The sequence below is a fragment of the Polyodon spathula genome, chromosome 19 (assembly GCF_017654505.1).
Source record: "Polyodon spathula isolate WHYD16114869_AA chromosome 19, ASM1765450v1, whole genome shotgun sequence".
Classification (NCBI taxonomy): Eukaryota; Metazoa; Chordata; class Actinopteri; order Acipenseriformes; family Polyodontidae; genus Polyodon; species Polyodon spathula.
Genome location: NC_054552.1, coordinates 35,118,724 through 35,138,819, shown reverse-complemented (window position 1 = coordinate 35,138,819; position 20,096 = coordinate 35,118,724). Strand labels below are relative to the sequence as shown.

General features: G+C 43.2%; 1 long non-coding RNA gene and 1 pseudogene across 1 annotated transcript; both read right to left on the bottom strand.

Annotated features, from left to right (window-relative positions):
• Positions 1-659: 659 nt before the first annotated feature.
• LOC121294567 overlaps positions 660-20,096 on the bottom strand; it is a 44,430-nt pseudogene continuing 24,993 nt past the window's right edge.
• On the bottom strand, positions 5,841-12,150 carry LOC121294888. Its single transcript, XR_005946837.1, has 3 exons — positions 12,043-12,150; positions 7,408-8,964; positions 5,841-5,994 (listed from the first exon to the last, which is right to left on the bottom strand). It is a non-coding gene; the product is annotated as an uncharacterized LOC121294888 (long non-coding RNA).

Here is a 20,096-nt window from a genome sequence, read left to right as displayed (position 1 = left end):
GAACCTTCCCAAAGTCCTGGGGCTCAGCAGTACCCCACAGTGCTCAAGTGACTCCCTGAACCTTCCCAAAGTCCTGGGGCTCAGCAGTACCCCACCGTGCTCACGTGACTCCCTGAACCTTCCCACCAATGGGGCTCAGCAGTACCACACAGTGCTCACGTCACTCTGAGACCCTTAACCAATGGGGCTCAGCAGTACTCTGCAGTGCTCACGTCACTCTGAGACCCTTAACCAATGGGGCTCAGCAGTACTCCACAGTGCTCACGTCACTCTGAGACCCTTAACCAATGGGGCTCAGCAGTACTCCACGGTGCTCACGTCACTCTGAGACCCTTAACCAATGGGGCTCAGCAGTACTACACAGTGCTCACGTCACTCTGAGACCCTTAACCAATGGGGCTCAGCAGTACTCCACGGTGCTCACGTCACTCTGAGACCCTTAACCAATGGGGCTCAGCAGTACTACACAGTGCTCACGTCACTCTGAGACCCTTAACCAATGGGGCTCAGCAGTACCAATGCCCAATGGTAGCTTCTTATTAGTCATAATAGCCAGAAGAGCACTTGATCATCCACAACTAGAACTGTCTGTAAAAATAGCTCCAGCAGTTTGACATGATAATAATTTTCTGTACTCTGCTATATACCGTATGCTTAGCCTCTCCTGTGCAGGTTGTGTAGAGATGGTGATGATGGGGCAGGGGTTCCCTGCCAGTGTCTTGCACAGGGTCTGCTGCTGGAAGAACACCTTCAGGGGGTCCAGCGAGTGTGCAAGCACTGCAGCTGCATCTGAAACAGGGGAAGCAATGATGAATGAGTTTCTGTTTGTCAGGGGGGTGGGGTCAGTGGAGAGAGATTAAAAAAAAAAAAAAATCATGTGGCATAATCAACTCAAAGCCTGCCTGTTGGTGTAAATGTTCTCATTACAATGTATTGAGAAAACTTACACTACATGAGAACATAAAACAAGTTTGGGAAAGAGACTGGGATAGTGGTAGAGCAGGCACAGGAACACCCTCGTAAAGGGAAGCAGGAGGTGCTTCAGAGGGTCAGTACCTGCAGAGCACTGTAGGTGTAGGGATAGTGGTAGGCCAGGTAGCAGACGTCCTCGCTGTGCTGGCAGGTCACGCTGAAGGTCAGAGTGTAGTACATGCGACCTTTCTGTCCCCTGTTTGGTAACGAGCTTTGAGAAAAGTGGTTCCTGAAATAGAGAATAAATAATGAGCTCATCTCAGCTCTGCCGCAGGGAAGCATTACAATGTCACAGGGTGTCACTCTCTGTAATAATTTTGCATTTAGATTTATTTACTTTTATTGTAATTTGTTTTATTTATAGATTATAACACTGCACTATTGATTTGAATTTCACTTTTGAGCATTGTGTCTTGTTCAGAGCAGAGAGGCAGTGATGGAAGGACAGAGCAGAGGAGGTACGTGGAAGGACAGAGAAGAGAGGCGGTGATGGAAGGACAGAACAGAGAGGTGGTGATGGAAGGACAGAGCAGAGAGATGGTGATGGAAGGACAGAGCAGAGAGGTGGTGATGGAAGGAAAGCTAATATAGGAACGAGGACGGAATGACAGATTTAAGGCATTTAACCAGCAGCAGCAGTGGTAATGTGAGATGCGAATCTGTCTTTTTTGGAGAGTGGCTGAATGATCCACTCACTCCACGGAGTTACTTGCCTGTCGCTACATTGTAATTGTTTAAAGTTTTCTGCATGTTGACTAGACTGGCTGCAGGATACTGCTGGTGGCGTTTATTGCAGAAGTCGGTTCCACTAAGATTATTTCCCCTCATTTTAAGCTCCATTGCTGCTTTAGTTTAACTGTTGCTTGTTTTTATTGATTCTAATTAGTATTCTTTTAGTAGCATTGTACTCTGCCTCATCTTCAGTATTTTATAGTATTTTAGCCTGCCTGTTTTAACCCCCTCATTATAATTAAACTGCTTCTAGTAGCTTTGGACTTTATAGTGCTGCTCTTGCCTACAGAGTTAAGCAACCAGGTGTAGTGGAACCAGTGGATACTTCCTTCCTCTCTCTCTCTCTCTCTCTCTCTCTCTCTCTCTCTCTCTCTCTCTGGACTCCAGTTTGAAGAAGACAGAATTAGGATACCAGTCGAGATCAAGACAAGATAAAGGCGAACAATGATTTTCTTTGGACTGTGTTTTTCTTCTGCTGAGGCTGCACAAAGGGATTTGTTTATTTATTTTATTCAACTTTGTGTTTCCTTTTTTTTGTATTTTTTGTCCCCTCTTGTGGGGATATTTGTCTATTTTATCCCCGCCACGGGTAAAGAGAAGAGTGAGTGCCTGGGAGCAGAGAGCCTCCCAGCTGCCTCCCTGAGAACAGACTCTCTCCAGAGAGTACAACCTGCAAGTACAGCTCTGTTCACAGGCACGGGCCAACATGCTGGGAAATGGTATTCATTCATTTATTTAATATGGAGGCTCTGCACTGGACCAGTAAATTAATTACAACAAAATTGACACTTTTGCCATTCTACAAACCCGCCCTGTCTGCTCATGTACTCGATAACTGGTTTATACTGCATGACTAATCTATAATAGGTATACTGCATGACTAATCGATAATAGCGCCCGCTTGTCTTCTAAGTAGCAGTATTATAGCACAGTCTCTCACCGTAGTTGAACTGGCTGTTGGCTTTCTCACAGTTGATGATGTTGAAGCGATAGGGAACCCCCACCTTCATCCCACTGACCTCAAAATAAAACCAATGGTGGTAGTGGAAGCAGTTGACATCTGAGTTCAGAATCACATCATACTCGTAGCTGTGAAGGGAACAGAACATAGAACAGACTTCAGAAAACAACAGTGCTTTCACGCTCCTAATGTATTATCTTAATAGCAACGGCTTTATATCCAATATGAGCTACTTTACCTTCCCACAGCAGCCAGTGCCAAAACTATACATCTTGATTGCTACAGTAAAATTCTCTCTCTGTACTAACCCCTTCCAGTGATCATGGGAGTTATAAGGCTCTTTCTCTCTGTGCTAACCCCTTCCAGTGATCATGGGAGTTATGATGCTGTCTCTCTCTGCACTAACCCCTTCCGGGGATCATGGGAGTTATGATGCTGTCTCTCTCTGCACTAACCCCTTCCAGTGATCATGGGAGTTATGATGCTGTCTCTCTCTGCACTAACCCCTTCCGGGGATCATGGGAGTTATGATGCTGTCTCTCTCTGCACTAACCCCTTCCAGTGATCATGGGAGTTATGATGCTGTCTCTCTCTGCACTAACCCCTTCCAGTGATCATGGGAGTTATGATGCTGTCTCTCTCTGCACTAACCCCTTCCGGGGATCATGGGAGTTATGATGCTGTCTCTCTCTGCACTAACCCCTTCCAGTGATCATGGGAGTTATGATGCTGTCTCTCTCTGCACTAACCCCTTCCAGTGATCATGGGAGTTATGATGCTGTCTCTCTCTGCACTAACCCCTTCCAGTGATCATGGGAATTATGATGCTGTCTCTCTCTGCACTAACCCCTTCCAGTGATCATGGGAGTTATGATGCTGATAGTACTGTCTTCAACCAGGAGGAATTCTTTCTTGTTTTTAAGATCTCCAAGTGTAATTTCTAGTAAGTGCATTGCAATCTTTGGGCTGTCGAGGGTGATCACTGTCAAATCTGTCAGATACTGCCTGGCAAATGGGGAAAAAGAATAACCAAGGAGTCTTAAAACATACCTATGGACTTGAATGGCTTTCCTGAGATTCCCTGATTCAAATTTGGAGTAGAAGTGCAGAGAGTCTGAGTCTAACTAGTCTTCAGCAGTGTCCTGAGAGCTAAGGGTGAAAGATAAGGGAAGGAGAGGGGAGGAAACAGTAAAGTTGAGTTTGAGTTTAATATTGTGTTTCATACTGCATGGTTCAATATGTGATAATAAGTGATAGCACACACACATGAGAATGGCTTCACCATGGCAGGGTGGATGGGATGGAGTAAGCCCATCTGCAGTATGATAAATGGTGGGGGTAGAAATCCGGGTTACAGGAGGGAGAGTGTCACGGAGAAGGGGCTGTGTCAGTGTGATCACCCCCAGGCTCACACTTCCCAAGAAGCTCTTACTCTCAAGCAGGCTGTGCTGAAGCTGCTGTACTGAAAATGAAAAATACTGCTCTTCACTTGCTGCTTATTAATCTTTAATGGTTTGTTTAGAGCTTTGCTCTGTTGCTTGGGAGTTTAAAATTCAGATCTCTTTTAGGTGCACAGAGTTTTTGTGTATTTTTTTGTACTTTGCATAGAAAACTATCACGCTGGAGGTCAAACAGCATTCCTTGGCGAGCGTTTGGGTTGGCTGTGCACTGCAAAGTGAAAGCATCAGGGAGTGGAGAGGGCATGTGTTCAGATGAAGGCTTTGTGTTCCTCAATGTGTTAATAAATTCATTCTCTTCACTGAGAGAATACATTCACACAGTGCAATTTGCAAAGAGATGAAAAGTGCATCTGCTCAGATGTACTGCAGTAAGATTTCCTTTAACCTAGATATCATGCTGAGTGCAAATGTTTTGGATTATTCAGTTATTAATATGTAAATACACATTTTGCCTAAACTGATCCTAGATCATCTCTGGTAAGCTCTGACACAGAATCCTTGTTTACCAAAGTTGAGAATGGAATAGCTTGTAGCTGCTTAGGCAGAAAACTACAAAGAGCTTGCTTCTGTGGGTCAACATAGCCTTCCGAAACTTCTCTGAGGCATTATTAATGATTGCAGGGCTCTGGCTTGGGGGTAAAAGGGTACAGGGCAATGCATTGTATACCAGTCTGAACTACTTCCAAATATTTGGGATTAAAACTGACCAACAGATTTAATATTGCACATCAGCCACGTCATTGATTGCAAGTTGATGACACACCAGCGTTGGCATACTCCTGCATTCAGCACAGAGATCTTACTATTTTTAATGCAGATAACAATGTACTGAATCGTCTGATATGGGATGGGAAGTCCAGCCTGCAAGACAGATTGAATGAACCTATTTCAACATCTATACAGCCAATGCACTAAACTCATCTATTTAAGATACATAAGCTGTTGATGAAAACTAAACTAGAACTAGGACTCTTTCTCCCTCCCTCTAGCCTGGTTAAACGAGCCTTCAAAAATAGTTTTCACACGCTTCCACAGTCCCAGCTGTGATTCCTTATTTATAAGCCCTTTACCTGGGAGCTTCCAAATCAAACACGACTTTGTCAACAACATCTGCAGGACTGAGTAACCTCTGGATATCTTCAAACACTTCTGGAAATGAAAAGACAAAATCTGTTAGATTGAATAAATTACTGCTGCCTTTAGATTTTTTCTCTGTGCTATGACAAAAAAAGCATTTGCAGGCCAATAAAGCTTCTCCCACACAGGGAGGCATCACTTCACTTGTTTTTTACAAGACAGGATTGCATAGACTTCTGCTGAATCCCTGTCGCTCAGCAACCTGCTCACTAGTCCACAGTGATGGGTTTTTTTGCATCTGAAGATTAGCATCTATTAAACTGGGACACAGTCATCAGATGCAATGCCACTATAGCTTCCCTGAACCTTTCAGAAGGTAAAGTAGACAGGGCAGTGGGTGGAGGTAACGTTAAAATGCACCACGCTGATTCATGGCCCACGATATGCCGATAAAAGCACTTGGTTGTGATGGAGGTGAGAGGTGTGTCAAGGGGTATTCTCTAACACTCAGCCACCTGCTCTTTACTAAAAAATGATTAGCAGTTCTTAACATGCATGTCTGTTCCAGCTCAACAGCACACTCGTTATTTTCCCACTCGCTCACTGAGACATGCTGATTGGCTCCCAGCGGTCCCAGTCTTTCCACAGATCAGACAGAAGATACAAGGAGCACACAATCAAAGCCAGTTGAGAAGTTCTATAGTGCCCCTCTCCTTTTAAGCAGTGCGTTGTCATGCGTCGATTATTTCACAGCCAGCTGCTAGAATCCATTGCTGTGTAACAAGCTCCACTCTGAGATGTGGAAAGAAAGAAAAGCACAGAAAACAGCACATTCAAAAAACATGTGCTGGACTCCTTTGCTCCTTTCAATTGTTTAATCAAAATGTACCCAAGGGAGACAGACTGGGGTGGGAGGTCAGAATTTACTCTGGCAGGTTTTCAAAATCTCCAGAAAAGTATTCAAGGATTTTTAAACCATATTAATAATTACAAGAATACTTAATAACTGGCAGCGTCACACAATACAAAAAAGGCACCTTCTTATTCAATACTCTACAAACAGACAGACAGACTGCAGTTCAGCAGGGCACCCCTTTATTCAATATTCTACAAACAGACAGACAGACTGCAGTTCAGCAGAGCACCCCTTTATTCAATACTCTACAAACACAGACAGACTGCAGTTCAGCAGAGCACCCGTGATAATGATAAAGTGCAGACAGTGAGACTCACCAGTGCTAATGATAGAGTGCAGACAGTGAGACTCACCAGTGCTAATGATAGAGTGCAGACAGTGAGACTCACCAGTGCTAATGATAAAGTGCAGACAGTGAGACTCACCAGTGCTAATGATAGAGTGCAGACAGTGAGACTCACCAGTGCTAATGATAGAGTGCAGACAGTGAGACTCACCAGTGCTAATGATAGAGTGCAGACAGTGAGACTCACCAGTGCTAATGATAGAGTGCAGACAGTGAGACTCACCAGTGCTAATGATAAAGTGCAGACAGTGAGACTCACCAGTGCTAATGATAGAGTGCAGACAGTGAGACTCACCAGTGCTAATGATAGAGTGCAGACAGTGAGACTCACCAGTGCTAATGATAGAGTGCAGACAGTGAGACTCACCAGTGCTAATGATAGAGTGCAGACAGTGAGACTCACCAGTGCTAATGATAGAGTGCAGACAGTGAGACTCACCAGTGCTAATGATAGAGTGCAGACAGTGAGACTCACCAGTGCTAATGATAGAGTGCAGACAGTGAGACTCACCAGTGCTAATGATAGAGTGCAGACAGTGAGACTCACCAGTGCTAATGATAGAGTGCAGACAGTGAGACTCACCAGTGCTAATGATAGAGTGCAGACAGTGAGACTCACCAGTGCTAATGATAGAGTGCAGACAGTGAGACTCACCAGTGCTAATGATAGAGTGCAGACAGTGAGACTCACCAGTGCTAATGATAGAGTGCAGACAGTGAGACTCACCAGTGCTAATGATAGAGTGCAGACAGTGAGACTCACCAGTGCTAATGATAGAGTGCAGACAGTGAGACTCTTTCTCATTGGAGATTTTACACTTCAAAACCTTCTTTTTACTTCAATGTGGCATTTTCTTGAATCAGTCTTTGTACAAAATGAAGTCAACTGCAAGTATATACAGTCACTGAGAATTCACTCTCAAGGATAAGAGGGAAAACATACCGAATCAAATACAGGTTTGCCTCTGTGCTGGACTGTGTCCTTTGCTCTTGCAGGTTTGCCTCTGTGCTGGACTGTGTCGTTTGCTCTTGCAGGTTTGCCTCTGTGCTGGACTGTATTGTTTGCTCTTGCAGGTTTGCCTCTGTGCTGGACTGTATTGTTTGCTCTTGCAGGTTTGCCTCTGTGCTGGACTGTATTGTTTACTCTTGCAGGTTTGCCTCTGTGCTGGACTGTGTTGTTTGCTCTTGCAGGTTTGCCTCTGTGCTGGACTATGTTGTTTCAGTCCACAGATCCAAAAACAGCTCTCTGCAAGTCACTGTATCATTCAGTTTACAACACAAAGCACATCTGAACCCGTAAGCATGGTGTAAGAGCCTTGACTCTGCACACAACACAATCGAATGGAGCAGGGATGACTAGAAGAATGGCACACTCCAGTATCTTTCTGCTATTCAGGGGCGTTAATGTAGTTTACCCATCTGCAGTTCACTCTCCCCTCTCCTGTAATATCATCCAATTTAATAAAGCACCCTTTCAGGACCTGGCTCCCACCTGCAGTCTGAGAGAAGGCTTTCAGGACTCTGTCTTGTTTATAGGTGATATTCTGCTGCTGACAGAACAGCACAGTAACTAGTTCCCAGTGAATTGCCCCATGGTCAAGGCAAACACTCATCAATGCTCCTTAATGAAATGATAAGTATCTACTCAGCGATTCTGATCTAAGATCAGCAGTCCAAGATGCCACAAAGAGGGAACAAATAAATCAACTGGTGAAGGAAAGGAAATGAAAATGTCTTTGGTAGCTTTTTGTTGCCCTCAATCACGCAGTTTCATTGTCACACGCTCTGCCGCAGTACGGTCCTTTATGAATAATGACGGCACCACAATATGCTGACACGTCCTGCTAAAGAGTAGCTGTGCTCAGCCCTGGGCAGAGACTAGCACTCAACACTGTGCTGGCCAAGAGCGAGACAGCTCTGAAATTATTGTAGCAAACAGTATCTGCAGGTGTAATATACAAATAAAGCTCTTGCCTAAAATTTGCATTCACTCAAATTGCAGGTCAATCATAATACCAATAAATGGCATGAATAAAGCAGCCCTTATCTCTGCACTCCCTGTCTACGCTGTGCGATTGGTTGCTGGTAGGGTGGCGGGAGGTGCCCCCAAAAGTCCGGGAAGGCGAGGACGGAGTACCCGGAGATGGATTTGGTGTTGGCAGCTGTGGTGGTGTAGACCTGGGGATCGTGGCCGGGGATACAGCCTCTGTGCTTCTTCAGCAGCCGCTCAATCATACTGGGGATCTTGTGTCCGGCTCTCCTACTGCTCAGGTACTGGCTGTGGAACTCTCTGGGGTTGAGCTGGGGTTCTGGACCCCCACACTGCCTGCCTGACAAAGGACACTCCCCTCCACTCCAGGGTCTCCCTGGTTCTCAGAGCCAGGGAACCGCTGGTCCTCTCGTCTACCCCAGAGAAGAATCTTGGGCCTGGACCAGCGTCACCATACAGGAAGCCATCCTCATCAGAGCTCTCCTCTCTGTCTGGGTCTGAATCCAGATCCTGAGGGTTAGAAATGAGAATTCACTGCAGCTCAGACTACCTGCCACTCAGACATTCATCCTTCACTCTCTATTTAGAAGGAGACTCAGTGTCAATAACTGTATTAGTGTAGACAACAGTTTATCTGCTACGCAACTGTAGTGTGAATGCTTTTGAACCTTATAAAAGTTTAACACTTAATTATACGCAGAAAGGCTGCAGTTGCCGTATGCTTTTCATGCTTTACCATAGTTTGCCTTTTTTTTAATATGCTTTACAATACCTCTGGGATTTTCTCATGCTGAGCCATACATCCACTATGCTTTATTACACTTTATTATGCTGTCACAACTTTTTATGCTGTAAACTTTGATTGCAATGAAACTGCTGCTAGTCTGCTGTCACAGTTTAGTAAAACAAATAACCACAAACACTACAGTGTACATGAAACAAGCAGGGTGTAGATCCCAAGCTTCCTCCTGTTATGTAAGAGGGATTCAAAGCAACAGTTACTTTGATATTTAAACAGATGAGCACTCCAGTTATTGCAGCTGACAGATAAAAAATTCAAAACATCTTCTGCATTAAGGATTCCCAGCAGGTAAGCAGCACTGAGATATTCATTTAGCTGCCTTCCATAATTGGCATTAGTTTCCATTGAACCTTAAGGAGCGATCATGGGTGCCGACCCTGCAGAAACCAAACAAAAACTCATTCCTCTGAGACAAACTGCTGAATGTCATCATCTGAGTGAGCTGCGGCTGTCAGGGCTGGGCTCACTGAGGCAGACACTGCGTTAGTCTCACCTGTGGAAATGACACTGCTTTAGCGTCACTTGTGGAAATGACACTGCTTTAGCCTCACCTGTGGAAATGACATATTCACACTTCAGTGATTTACCTGTGCTTTATGTTTTGAATGGGTTTTTACAAACACTCGCTGTGCTTTTACAAACGGGAATGCCTCAGTTAATGTACCTTTTTGTTCACCATGCTAATACTTTTCTGTATACGAGGAGCTGAATTCAGCATCACTGTTAGCATTCTTCATTGCAGCTCCCTTGCAGGGTGTCACTATTCAACAGTGTTTGTTGATGGAGAAGAGGGTAGAGGGCTTACAGCACAAGTAAATGAGACAATCTTGAATAATAACAAGCCATCTGAGCTGCATTGTTTCAGATGGGGGTGGAAGCTCTAACTCAAGGGAAGGATGCTGACACACAGCAGATGGTGCTTGTCTGTTCACTGAGACAGTGAGGCTGTGCTCAGGATTGCTGGGATTACCAATGCCATTCCCAGGGTACCCTGGGACTCGCTTCATCTCTGTGCTTTTTCTTCTCTTGTCACCTATTCTTAGCTCAGGTATCTGTCTAAATCAGGGCTTCTCCCATTCACACAGCTGGGTTTTCACAGAAGAAATTAGCCTTCTCATTTCCAATCCTGCACACTTATATCAAGGATGAGTAGCGTCAATCAATGTCACAAACGATCTTCCGCTTGACAGGAATGCAGGAGATGAGGCATCACTATGCGTTGGGAATTATTAGTCTTCTCTCGTGGGACCTGCATGTATTAAGAAGAGAGCCTGGCAGGCCAGGCAATGGAACCAGTGGAGAGCTAATTGCTTAGATTAGTCACATAGAAGTATAGGGTGAAAATGTTATGGAAGATCAGATCATATCAGATCAATGGACATGGGAATATACATTGAAGAAGAGGGATTACATTATTATTATTATTATTATTATTATTATTATTATTATTATTATTATTATTATTATTATTATTATTATTATTATCAGTGGTAATGTCTTCCCTACAGTAGTTTTTTCTGCAAAGTCACAAGCTTTCTCCCTGTCAAGCCTTGACTTTGTCAGACTAACATGACATCTCCTGCTACTACATACAGCAGCATACAGCAGTCGGAGGTTATGAATGGGGTCTGCAGAATGTGTTATACAGTAGCACTGATCTAAGAAAATACCTAAAGATTTGACATTTTCAATCACAAGCCTATGAAATACATCCAGTTCTTTTTACAATATCACCCACTAACACTACGGAGCTTAACTCTTCCATCTGCAGAGCCAGGAGTCCAACCCATTGACACGGTGTCAGAGTCAGCATACATGTGAGAATAAACGAGATCTTTTTTATTATTCTGAGCTGATAAAATCCCAGCCCAGCCTCATTTCATTTAGCCGCTGTCTCACTTGAATTATTACAGAGGGGAAGACGACCGTAAATTAATTGGAGAAGTAACATTTTTCAATGCCAGCCGTTAATCTAATAAGTGATACTATTTAAATTAAAACAGTGGTGCCGGGTGCAGTGAGACGCAGCGCGGAGAGATTCACTTGGAGTGCGGTGACATTTCTATTCATTTCTACTCTTGGCAAGACCAAAGTGTATCATTGCAAGTTCAGCTTGAGCGGTTTGAATGAAGAGGGTCGCTACACCAAGGCAGAGGTCTGGTGTCTGAGTAATGAATATTTACTGTGCTTGAGAAAGAGGTGCTCTACCAACAAATTATCAAAAGACAAGCATTTTACTGTCTGCTATAGCTGTTTAATAACAATGCGCAGTGCTTTGGAATACTGAATAAAAATAACAATGAAATATAAATTAAAAAGACAAAGCTCCCTTCTGAAAAAGCTGGCAGGTATAGTCCCCGATCCAACCTCAATCAGAGGGCACAGTTCTGTAACAATGCTGAAGAGAATAGCCCCAATCCCCCTGAATCAGAGGGCACAGTTCTGTAACAATGCTGAAGAGAATAGCCCCTGATCCTGAATCAGAGAGTACAGTTCTGTAACAATGCTGAAGAGAATAGCCCCAATCCCCCTGAATCAGAGGGCACAGTTCTGTAACAATGCTGAAGAGAATAGCCCCAATCCCCCTGAATCAGAGGGCACAGTTCTGTAACAATGCTGAAGAGAATAGCCCCTGATCCTGAAAGGGCACAGTTCTGTAACAATGCTGAAGAGAATAGCCCCAATCCCCCTGAATCAGAGGGCACAGTTCTGTAACAATGCTGAAGATAATAGCCCCTGATCCTGAATCAGAGGGCACAGTTCTGTAACAATGCAGAAGAGATTACCTGAAAGTCGTAGTGAAGTTCAGGGCAGAGCCTGGCATACTGGCCCAGCTCCTCTAGGGGGCGGTCAGGCTCTGTTCGTGTACGAAGCATCGTCAAGTCAGTCTCCAGATCATCGTCCTGCAGGTACATAGGTTACACAGCATGAGGAAAAATGAGTTCAGCTGCTCCGCCCTACTTCTACAGTTCATGGTCCAGCATGATTCCTACAGGATGTACTGGATGCCAGCAGCCCAACTCTAATGTTGTTTGTTACTGTATTTTGTTTCCCTCAATTTTCTTTCAGACAAACAGACATGCTTCCAGGTGTTTTCAATCTATTTCTGCAGGTTTAACCAACAGCACGTCATACTATTGCAGTATACACTAAAGTGCAGATTGGGTTGTGACTGACAGTGGGACTTTGTTTCAGTTCACTTCTCCTGGCCAACAGCAAACAGTACAGCAGCTGATATATAACTGAGGCTGCCACCAGCCTCTTGCACTGACAAGCAGAGACCTTCTGACAATCCCGTCCAATGCAAAGGCACCTCTGTGAACCAGAAAGATGCAAAGTTGTTCTCTAGAGCAGATGAGGGTGATGAGAAATGCACGGCAGCCTCCCAATCTTCCCTCTCATCTCTTTCTATAAGCAGGGGTAGGAGCGTGCAAAACGCAGCTCAGCGCGGACAATGTAGTTCTGTGGAAAACACTTCCTGGGGGGAGAGTGGGAGGGGTGCTTGATTCATGGACACAGCGAGACAGTGTGCCGCTGGTTTAGAGATTGCTGGGAGGGGAGGGGGACTTGATTCATGGACACAGCGAGACAGTGTGTCACTGGTTTAGAGATTGCTGGGAGGGGGCGGGGCTTGAAGTCAGGAAAAGTTCCATTTAGCAGAGATGGATGTGGAAGGCCCTGCACCAGCATATCAGAATGTCAGCACTCCGCACAGGAGGGGTATTAACATGAGTGTGCAGAGGGTGGAAGTCATTAACATGAGTGTGCAGAGGGTGGAAGTCATTAACATGACTGTGCAGAGGGTGGAAGTCATTAACATGACTGTGCAGAGGGTGGAAGTCATTAACATGACTGTGCAGAGGGTGGAAGTCATTAACATGACTGTGAAGAGGGTGGAAGTCATTAACATGAGTGTGCAGAGGGTGGAAGTCATTAACATGACTGTGCAGAGGGTGGAAGTCATTAACATGAGTGTGCAGAGGGTGGAAGTCATTAACATGAGTGTGCGGAGGGTGGAAGTCATTAACATGACTGTGCAGAGGGTGGAAGTCATTAACATGACTGTGCAGAGGGTGGAAGTCATTAACATGACTGTGCGGAGGGTGGAAGTCATTAACATGACTGTGAAGAGGGTGGAAGTCATTAACATGAGTGTGCAGAGGGTGGAAGTCATTAACATGACTGTGCAGAGGGTGGAAGTCATTAACATGAGTGTGCAGAGGGTGGAAGTCATTAACTGAGTGTGCGGAGGGTGGAAGTCATTAACATGAGTGTGCAGAGGGTGGAAGTCATTAACATGACTGTGAAGAGGGTGGAAGTCATTAACATGACTGTGCAGAGGGTGGAAGTCATTAACATGACTGTGCGGAGGGTGGAAGTCATTAACATGACTGTGCGGAGGGTGGAAGTCATTAACATGACTGTGCGGAGGGTGGAAGTCATTAACATGACTGTGCAGAGGGTGGAAGTCATTAACATGACTGTGCAGAGGGTGGAAGTCATTAACATGACTGTGCAGAGGGTGGAAGTCATTAACATGAGTGTGCAGAGGGTGGAAGTGATTAACATGAGTGTGCAGAGGGTGGAAATGCAATACAGATTCCGATATATTCTTTTCATTTCTTTTGCTATTTCATTTTTCATTTAGCTGTGTGTTTAGACTATACGATCTCACTAAAGCATAGAAACTGCCTAACTGACTGTGCACCAATCGGAACAGCAGGATTTCAAACTTGGATTTGTTCCCATGCTGCAGACATCGGGCAGCAGTTTTACAGAACTCCTATTTGGAGAGATCAGTATTAAAGATTGACTAGAAATATATATCTTTTACCATTTCCATCAAGAAAGCAGAATGATTTTTGGCATGGTACAAATCAATCCTCTGCTCCTGGAGCAGTAATTATAATAAATTAGAGAGTGCCTCTCAGCTAATCAAAAGCCTTCATTCATTCTGCCAGAACTGTCTGCTTTAACACGGAACAGAATGTATTGGCATAAAAGTCTTAAAGTTATCATGTAACATTTTTCACAGAAGGGGGCGTACATTTTGAAAATACCATCTGTGTGTGTGTGTGTGTGTGTGTGTGTGTGTGTGTCTGATAATAATAATTTATATAAATCACATTAAAGATGATTTATATAAATTATTATGCTCACTCCTCTATGAATCAAGCATGCACACTTCCCTGTATAATCTTCAAAATGAACAGACTTACTTCTCTGTCTAAATCATTAATTTCTGTGTCTTCTTCATCGCTTTCTTCTTCCAAATTATTATCTGAAAATAAGGAAGCTGTCAAATAGCTTCATATGGCATTCTTGCAGAATTGACCTGTAACTTTTATAACATTCTAAAAGCTGTTACTCAAGTATTGAGATGTATTCATTTGTATTAATACATAGCCTTCTTGTAAGTGCCTTTCTCATTCATTGAGATGTCACAGTGTCACCGTTACTGTTTCTCAAGATATTCCATCTATAGCTGGCAGCCTCGCACCTTATGGCTCAAACTCTAATGGCTTCAGGGAACAGTGTTCTGGACGAGATGTGCCGGAGCACCAGATGGAAAATCCGGCCCGCAAAATGGTGCTTGAGATTTTATGACTGGATTCAGCAGGTTGCCTGCAAACATATGGGCTGAAAGTACAGGCATGGGCAGCTCCCTGGAAGGGCAAAGTGAAGGTTAAGTCAAACATTTACAAACAAAAATGCAAATCCCTCCAGCGAGGAGAGAGGCAGAGAGCCGAACAAAATGATCACGACGTGCCAAAATTCAATCAGCCTCTTGGCACTTCAGACACGGGGAGAGATTTCAATCTGAAGGGTGATTATTGCACTAGTCCTGGAGTTGGTGGGGCTGTTAGCAGCACAGATGTTAAAACCCCATTGTCCTCTAACTATACAACAGAAATGAAATACATGTAAGCTGCACTGTGTCTTGTTCCTGTCAGATTGCAGGCTGTAACACACAACTCTCAAGCACCGCCACTAACCAGCCTTCTTAGAGTCGGACAAAGTGGTTAGAATAGTGGAGAGCACAGAGAGACAAGAAAAGTCAACGATCGTCCAAAAATAAAACTTTTTTACACTCCAATATGCTCTGCTGTTGGAGGTTCAGTCTTCAAGCTGATCCTTTAGAACAATCTTAAAGTGGACTTGCTAGACTTTTAAACCACGCCTTTGTCTTCCTTCCGTTAGCTTTTGTATAATGTGTCTTCCTTTCTCAGGTGCGCGCCTCATTTAAAGCTTGCGAAGGTCTCTTATTCAGGCCACACCCGCTCCACCCCTTTCCCCATGGCTAGAGGAAGTGTGCAGCTGTAGTATGTTAGTAGAAGTGTGTCTCCCTTTACTACCCTAACAGCCAATATACAGCATAAGAGAGTGTTTCTGTGCCGGTTGACACCTATGAAAATTTCAGTGTATCTTTTTACTGGAAATGTGAGCACTCGAGCTATTAAAGCCCCTGTTGGATTGTAAAATGTATCTCTGCTTTTAAAACTGCTTTGCTCTGGAACAGAATACCTGCTTTTATAAAATTGGCGTCTCCTCCCCCAAGTGAAATCAGATGTGTTGCTCTATCTGAAGCTGCTTTGTAACTAATGGCTTTGTCATTGCTCCTGTGTTACGTGACCTTTGATTTGTGTGTTTAATGAAGGGTGTTTTTGCTCTGTGATCCCGCTGGACAGGATGAATCAGCCCAATGAGTTGTTTCCTGGAGGGTTTCCTTTAATAAATATTCAGAAGCACATGTGAATACTGAATAGGGATGAGCTGAACTTGTCACAAAAGAATAAAGCATAGGTGACAGGAAAAGGTTGATCACAAAGAATATTCAGCGAGAGACAGGACACATGACCCCTGCGGACCACCAGGTCCTGACTGTGTGAAGACTGACGCACTTCAGTAATCCTTGTATTTAACAGATCCTCACCTTGAATCTAATTAAGCTCCACTTTTGAAAGAAAGTAACACTCTTACTAAGACCCAACTAAGTGTTGAACAAAGTTCGGGGGCCTCTTATGCCAACTGGTCAGTAATTTCCAAGAAGCAACATGTTATTTGTTATACAGGTGGATGGATCATGCAGTTTAAGAAGGATTATAGACCACTTTCATCCATTGTATATGTACTGTATAGTATATCAAGAGCACTGCACGTTGTTTAGTAGGTTTTGATTGAACTGACATGTTTCTCCAGCCCCCAAGGAGCAGAGATTGATCTCAATTGCCCCTTTTTTATTCCCTTTTGTATGTCATGTAAGTTAGAAATAATTGTCCAGGACACATTCCCGAAGGCAAGCCATGTCTGAAGTTGTCCCGCCTTACCCTCCGATGTGGGGGCGCTGTCCAGGTTTGGGGCGGGGCAACTGGGCAGGGGGAAGGATTAGGTGCTCCGATCGCTCTGCAGATGAAGGGGCTGCTTGGGGTAACACTTCCGCATGATCTGGGTGGCAGACTTTCCAAGTGATTCCAGTCCTTTACTCACCAGGCAGGCCTAAAACACAGCGAGGAAAAAATATTTGTTGAATAGATCCATTTACCAGAGTGATCAACACTACATGGAACATAAATAGCACATTTAAACTTGAATACAAAGGAAATGCAGCAATGTTCTGAAAGGATACAGTTGTTTCTTAGCTGGAATGTTGTACAGGCTGGATAGATGATAATTAGTATGGTTACTCAGGAAATGTATTTTCAATACAAAATACAAAACAATGTATCAAAATACAAAATACTAATTACTTTGCAATCATTGTATTTTCAATACGAAATACCATTGTATTTGGAAAATGCAATTTGAAATTACAAAATACATTTAATAAACAAAACAGATTATTTTTTTGTAAATATAGTTCATCCCCCCCATAAATCATTATTTTAGATAATAAGGCCTGAACCTGAACATTTTGGAATGCATTTGTATGGTTGTTATAAGTGTATCCCTTCAAAGTTGCTCTTTAGGAAATATGTGGGGTTTTTAGCATTTTGACTCTTTAAGGGGGAGTAATTCTATAGCAAGCAAAAGCCTTTGAATATTCAAACAGTATTTATTTATGACTAAAATTAGTGTAGTTTTCAGTACACATTGATGTACTAGACTGATGGGTGGCACTGTATAGTTCTCTATCAGTTCTCCTTCAGCAAAACAAGTTTCTGGAAGAGATCATCCAACAGCCAATTGCTGAAAATCAAGCCAGCAAAAGAGAAGAGACGCTCAACAGGAGCAGAGGAAGGAAGAATGGTATTAAAGCATATAAACAGCTTCCTTTATGAAAGGGTATTGCTATAAAGATGCCGCATCCTTCCTTGGGTCTTCAAGAAAGTGAAGGATCTCCAGCTCAGCATTGTTTCTTCTTGTTGAGGGAGTACTTATCTGGGAAACATCTTTGTTATCCATAAAAACGAGACGTCATCTTCTTCCTCTTCATGGGGTCTCCCACAAGAAGATTCTGATAAAAGACCCAGCTCTTCAGCAGCCTGAAGCATTAGTTGATGGAATCTTCTGGTGTCTCCAGAAAGACAGTGTGGTAGCGAACACATCATTGTTGATTTAAAGTTACTCCCAAGATAACTGGCGCATTTTTTAAATTGAATACGCGATCACTATAATTAAAATGTATACAGCAGCAGGTTAATATTTAAACTATTACTGACAATGTATTTTGAAATTACAAAATACTTAGGAAATGCATTTTCTATACAAAATACAAAATACTTCTAAATTAGTATTTGCTTTACAAATTACAAGATACAAATGTAAAGAAAATACTTATTTTAATTACATGTATTTTCAATATTGCCCAACTATGGTTGTAGCAGGTCTGCTGGATAAGGAGCAGAGTTTTTTTTTTTTTTTATCTCTCTTTGAAGCACAAGTTCTGCAGACAGAGCCAAGCACACCCCTACCTAATAAATCGTCTTCAGAAAGCTCATCTTCACAGGAGAAAGCAGCAACTCCATGTAGATCCTTTAACAAATCTGTTCTAATTAATATGGGAAAGCTGTGGATTATTAAATGGCATGGTAAAAAAAAGATATGAATAATATAGTAATTCCTCCCTGCGTTTTGATTTCCAGCTCCCCAGGAAAATCAATACGTCTGCCCAGGGCTCATGTATCACGCTCCCCGCTATCCAAAAAACGAAGCTAGTGATAACCTGCTTGTACATCATTGTTGTGCACTGTCTCATTGTATTGATTTATCATCATTAATGGCCTGGGATGCTTTCTGTAATGTGTATGTAGTGAGCTTCACCACAGAATGCACATGCAATGGAAGAATGCTACTAGTCTATAGTTCTGATTGTCTAAACTTAGTCAAGGGCTTTGCTTCTGTGGAAGGACAGTTTTGAGTAAGTGTACCCATTAAAGTTAAGCATTACATACCAGTATATTATATACCGGTATTAGCTATATATTGGAAAACAGCAAAAATGGGTACATTTACAATAAGTATTCTGTTAAGCATAGAACATGCACACTGCCTGTGTGTATATACTGTATTGTAGTGAGCTAGCTGTATCTGTTAAGAGGTGGGGCTGTTTTAGCTATAGTCAGTCTCGTCGTTGTGAATTGATTTAGACTTAGTTATAATGTTTTAGTATTACGTATTAACAAAGCTGGAAGACAGATGAACAGGTTTCGCTTTGTCAAATGTAACAAGGTTAATAAAAAATAATGAGACCAGTCATGCGCATTCTCGAAGCGCTTAGCCCTGTGATCCGTTTGTAGCAGTTTTATATTAAAAAGAAAAGTAAAGGTTTTTGTAGCAAAGCTTCACATCAGTAATTGGGAGATGACGTGCTGGTTTCTTGCTACAGTAGTTCTGCAGCCTCAGCAGTTTCATTTTGCTTTGTGAATAGGTGGCAATGTATTTCCTTCCTCACTCTCCACACAACCATCAAGCCTACATGTCCTGTAAAAACCCCTGCACACACAGTCCTGTATCACACACACAAACACAGTCCTGTATCACACAAACACAAACACAGTCCTGTATCACACACACACAAACATAGTCCTGTATCACACAAACACACATGACGGCACAAATACACGCACACACAGTCCTGTATCACACACACGCAAACACAGTCCTGTATCACACAAACACAAACACAGTCCTGTGTCACACACACACACGACGGCACAAATACACGCACACACAGTCCTGTATCACACACACAAACACAGTCCTGTATCACACAAACACAAACATAGTCCTGTATCAAACACACACACAACAGCGCAAATACATGCACACACAGTCCTGTATCACACACACGCAAACACAGTTCTGTATCAAACACACACACAACAGCGCAAATACATGCACACACAGTCCTGTATCACACACATGCAAACACAGTTCTGTATCAAACACACACACGACGGCACAAATATACGCACACACAGTCCTGTATCACACACACAAACACAGTCCTGTATCACACAAACACAAACACAGTCCTGTATCACACACACACACATGATGGCACAAATACACGCACACACAGTCCTATATCACACACACGCAAACACAGTCCTGTATCAAACACACACACAACAGCGCAAATACATGCACACACAGTCCTGTATCACACACAAGCAAACACAGTTCTGTATCAAACACACACAAGACAGCACAAATACACGCACACACAGTCCTGTATCACACACACGCAAACACAGTTCTGTATCAAACACATACAAGACAGCACAAATACACGGACACACAGTCCTGTATCACACACACGCACACACAGTCCTGTATCACACAAACACAAACACAGTCCTGTATCACACACACACAAACACAGTCCTGTATCACACAC